At 27.7% G+C, this 5,603-nt stretch overlaps 1 pseudogene; it reads left to right on the top strand.

Moving 5' to 3' along the window:
• The first annotated feature begins 1,670 nt into the window (after positions 1-1,670).
• On the top strand, positions 1,671-5,289 carry LOC114370390 (annotated as a pseudogene).
• Positions 5,290-5,603: the final 314 nt, after the last annotated feature.

Genomic DNA, 5,603 nt, shown 5'->3' with positions numbered 1-5,603 from the left:
GTTTAAAATAAAATTAGGAGGTATCCTTAAAAATAGTGAGAACAAAAAGAAAGGCCCAATATATTCAGGTTTAACGGATTTAAAACTTTTTTTGACTGTCCGGATTTAAAACTTAAAATACGATATTTTTTCTGTCTGAAAAAGATATACGTCAACTTTAATTTCTAAAATATACTTTTTTAACTGAATTAGCTCTCTGGGTTTTAATATTGGACCAAAAATAGCACATGGAGTAAGTGAGCTGTCACTTGGACCAATAATACGTAAGACCTTATGGAGCAACACCACGAGATTAGAACTGTCAAAATGGGTCAGTTCGACTCATGTGGGTTGACCCGTAACCGATTGAGCTAAAAATGGATTAGTCCAACTCGACCTACTTTTGTATGGGCTAATAAAATGTCAGTCCAGTCCACCACGGGTTGGTGGGTTATGTGGATTGACCCACTTTCTGTCTTTTTTTTGTAAAAAAAATATTATTTCAAATAACTTAAAATAAAATCCAATATAAAAATCAAACTAAATTAAATTCAAACATTCAATATTAAAGTGATTAAAGTCTTCAAAATAACCATTTGATAATTGAAATTTAAATGTCATCAAAAATAAACTTCTAAAATATTGAAATTAAACATTAGAGTTGTAGACTATGAAATCCAGAACAATTTTTTCTTCTTTCTCAACATCACCGTTAATTTCATCTACAAAGACAAAAAAAAAAACAATATCATTAATAAGTCAAATAAATAAAACAATACACCAATAATAAACTAAAAATTATGAAAAGAGAAATGTAAATTACCAATATCTTCAAAACCATTTATCCAATTTTGGATTAATATATCTTTAGCTTATATATATTTAACTTGTAATCTTGTATATAAGCAAATGGTGCTTAATGAATTATTCAAGGAAACAATTTCTTTCACATTTCTTGATAGTATTTTAAATAAATGTTAAATCTAGGATTCAATTGAATCAAAATAAAATATAGTTAAAATGGAGAATTTGATTAAAATTGTAAATTTTTTAAAATAAGATGAACATATATTTCTTTTTTAAAATAAGAGAACTAAAATAATAGAACAAAAAATTTCTATTTTAAAATGGAAACACTAAAATTACATATTGAACAAAATAGGAGGAAAAAAATTGTATTTAAGCCTAATAATTAAATATTTTATGCATAAAATAATTGTGTAAAAAAATTACATTATCATTAACTATAATTATCATGTATGGCAATTCAGAAAGAAAAAAAATCATGTATGGTAACTTTATGAATTTTTATAATATTTATCTTTAAAATTATACTATCTAATATTCTTTTGTTAGTTGAGGGTGTAAAAAAATTTATGACATGCGGTTGATACAAAATATGTATGTAATTCCTCTAAGTATTTAACTCAACTGCATATCAACATTTTATATCCAAAACATCTAATTAAACTTAAATAATCTTAGTTTGGCGCCCGTTGATATATACACTTGTTTGATGGTAAGATGAAGCTTCAGACATACGGTATCTAATATTTGAAAGGAAAACACTAATCTTTTTTAACTCAAGTAAGATTAACTACATAAAAGATATTTGTGATCTCTCTCTCTCTCTCTCTCTCTCTCTCTCTATATATATATATATATATATATATATATATATATATAGAGCGTCCTCCACTCACATTCTCTGCACTTTGCTGTTTCTTTTTGCTTGCAATCTTTGGGTTAGTATTACTTTTCTCACTATTATGATGCTTTCATCTGCATTTGTTAGTTAATTTTTATTAACAAATGTTAATGGTTAATTTTATTAAAATATGAATGGAAAGAATTCAAACTCATAATTTTTATTTAATGTCTTTTTTCTTTTAACCATTGAATCAATTTTATTAGTTTCACCTACTAGTTAATTAATTATAATATTTTGTGGTTTCCTCATTTTTTTAATAAATTAGGATGTTTTTCTTGTCAATTATAATAATGTACTTTTTTTTATCTGATCCTATTTCTAGCTTCTTTTTTTTAGTTTTTTTTGTTTGTTTGTTATATTCGTTCATGTGATGCTTTTCCTGATAAATGTGGTATATCTGATTTAGTATTTTATGTACCATGTGCAGGAGTTCAGGACAGATAATGGCTTACGTTGGCATAGATCTAAGCTCGGCTACTCTTGCATCAGCCATGCTTAATCTCATTCCAGCTTTCACTTTTATACTTGCTCTCATATTTAGGTATTTTTTTTTTCTGAACCAATTGTGACATTGTACAACTCAAATGGTAAACAATAGGACCTTCAGGATGCTTGTTTCTTGAAAATTTTGGAGTTTGGTGGTTAGTCTTTAACAAAACTAGTAGGGAATCTTTTTCTCGATAAAACCGACAGTTGATGTCATCATTAATTTCCTTTTATTTAGAAGGATTATGAGATATATTGTCTTATCTTCGATCACACATGGAAACCACCTCTAAAGAACATAGGTAGTTAAATTTATTTACTTTGTTTGTGTTTTAGATTTTAGTTATGGGTATCTTCTGGAAACCACTTCATCAAAGTTAATATTAGACAAAATATGTTTTTAATTTATGTATTTTCAGTATAAAAAATATTAGTTTTTGTATTTTAATTGATTCAGTCTATAAACTTTTAGAAAAAACAGTGGTTTTCATATCTTTTCACGGATAATTTCATCATAAGGAAGGATGGAAATTACAATCCTTTTGTAAAGTTCAGAGATCACATTAAATAAAGTTAAAGTTCAAGAACTAAAATCAAATTTTATAAAAAATATTTTATCCAAATAATATTCTTAAAACTTTAATTTGTAATTATTTAAATAGCATCATGTGATCCACATGACTTATCTCAATGTGAGATAAGACTTTCTTATTGTTATTTTAGATTGCTATTTGCTATTGTGATTTCATTACATAACTAGAGAAATTGTGGACAGTTGTTGGACTTGTGGCTGATATGACTATAATTATGATTAAAGAGATCGACCTCCAGAACAAAGAAATTGAATCCCAGTTAAACAATTTGAACAACCCTTTCTTCTTAATATCTGCCAAACTTCTCAATTCTAATCGTACTTAATTTATGATAAAGTTCTAATTGCAGTGTACGTTCTTAACTAATATTATCTCAATATATTTAATGGTTTAGGATGGAAGAAGTACATTGGAGACATTCTAGCAGCCAAGCTAAGGTCTTAGGAACATTAATATCAATTGGTGGAGCATTTGTTGTGATACTGTACAAAGGCCCACCGATCTTTAAGACACATTGGTCAAACTCTTCGAACCAACTTCAATTTTCGCAGCAAATAAACTGGATCTTGGGAGGGATATTTTGTGTTGGAGATTCTATCGTTTGTTCCCTGTGGTACATATATCAGGTTTTGTTTATTACTTCCTAGTCTATTTTTTTTTTAATCAAAGAGTCTTTACTCTTTACCAAGAAAATGAATAAGTTAATTGAATTTTTTATCCCCACACTTTACGTCTTGTGCAATTTTAGGCCCTTTAATTTTAATAGTTGATATTTATTGCTTATAGTTTTATAACAAAAGAAAAATATATAAAATTGATAAAAATAATAATGATGTCTATGCAGTAAAATAATTATTTTATATTACCAATACATCAGAGATCACATGTATTTCTCAATTTATTGGATGAGAAATTAATCTAGCTCGTGGTTTGTGATTGTCACTATTTTAAATAAATTTTATACACAATCTTATGTGAATATAAGGAAATTTTATACCACTACACTAGCCTTTTGGTTACAAATCTATGCATGTTAAAGATATATCATAAGTCTTTTATATTATTGTTAATTATTGAATGAAAATTCAGGATAAGTAACTTAATCTGAGTAACTATTGATATAAAGACTATAAGTGTAATTGATCTAATTTCAGTTATTTCTTCCTTTTGCTGCTACACGTTTCAGGCTTCGGTTGCACACAAATTCCCTGCTGTAACAGTCATAGTCTTCTCCAGCTCTTATTTTCAACCATTCAGTGTGCAGTATTCGCCTTAATTGCTGTTCCAGATCCAACGGAATGGGAGCTCAAGTTCGATATCGGCTTGATTGGCATTCTATATCAGGTAACAGGTCATTTTCTCATCTGCCAATTTGAAAATGAGAGGGTTGAAAGATGAAACGGAACCATTTGATAAATGTTTCACTAAGATATGCATGGTTGAAAAATGCAATATTTAAATACATTTATATTTTCATTTACTATAATTATTTTGCACTTATCTTAAAAAATTTACACCGATTGAAAGACAAGATTTAATTAAAGATGGTCCAATCAAGATTTCTAATAAATATTAGTCATTAATAAAATATCAACAGCTTAAGTGATATGATGACTCAAAATGAGAACTTCAAATTCAACGTCTTTCGATTCGAACCTGACATAACCGTCAAAAATAAAGTTGATAAATATTTCCCTTAAATGTCACCATAAAAAAAATACAAAACACAATAGATATGTTTTTTTAATGTAATTACTATAAAAAAAAATAAAAAGTTTATCGTATATCATCATTTACAATTGAATAACAGACAACAGTGTAAAAATCTTTTATTTTCTCTTTTGTTTTTAACCCTGTTAAGTATTTACATAGCATCTCATTAAAGGGTAAATACTGTGGCAATTGACATGGTTTAGTTCGCTGTCTACACAATTTGGTGCTTGTGGTCCATCCTTAATACAGTAATCTCTTTAATGCCGATTGTGATTTGTGAATAGGCAATTGCTGCAACATTGATACGTTACATCCTTTGCACGTGGTGCGTCCTTAAAGCCGGACCTCTGTTTTGTTCTATGTTCAAGCCTGTGTCAATCATCTTCACCGTTTTCATGGCTGCAATTTTTCTCGGGGATGATTTAAGCCTTGGAAGGTAAAAAATTTTAACTAGAAAAACCACTTTACAACTTGTTGCTTCATGGAACAGAAAATGAAACATACACTTGTATGTCAAAATTATGCCAAGTCCCATCGATTTGTTTTTGCCAAAATAGTGAATTTTGTTTTCTATTATATTGACCAAAAACTTAATTTTCTAATGACTTTTTGCAGTTTGATTGGTGCGGTTATAATCGTGATAGGATTTTATGCTGTGTTGTGGGGAAAATCCATAGAAGAGAACAAGATTGTGAAAGGGGTTGAGAACTTGGAGTCATCGTGCCACAATGTTCCATTATTACAAAATAGAACGTAATAAGCAGGTAGGTTGAATGTTTGACATGGAGAAGAATGTGATATTGCAAGACACTTAAAAAGTTAGTTAAAAGTTATATATTATTTTTCATGTTTGATATTTATTTTTTTTTAAAAATAACATTATTCAGAAAGAATATTTCTTAAAAATATTTTTTAGTTAGGTTTCACACGAAAACTTCTTTAAATAGAGTTGAGAATCTAATTTTCCCAACTTATTATTTTTCTTACTACAATAAAAGATCACATTTCTCTTATTAGATTATTTAATGTGATAAATAATTAAAATAATCAATAAAAAAATAAAATTACCAGTAAAAAATATCACGTAACTTATTTATTCACAAAAAAATTATAAAATATTT

The sequence above is a fragment of the Glycine soja genome, chromosome 2 (assembly GCF_004193775.1).
Source record: "Glycine soja cultivar W05 chromosome 2, ASM419377v2, whole genome shotgun sequence".
NCBI classification, from domain to species: domain Eukaryota; kingdom Viridiplantae; phylum Streptophyta; class Magnoliopsida; order Fabales; family Fabaceae; genus Glycine; species Glycine soja.
This window is presented reverse-complemented; position numbering and strand designations above follow the sequence as displayed.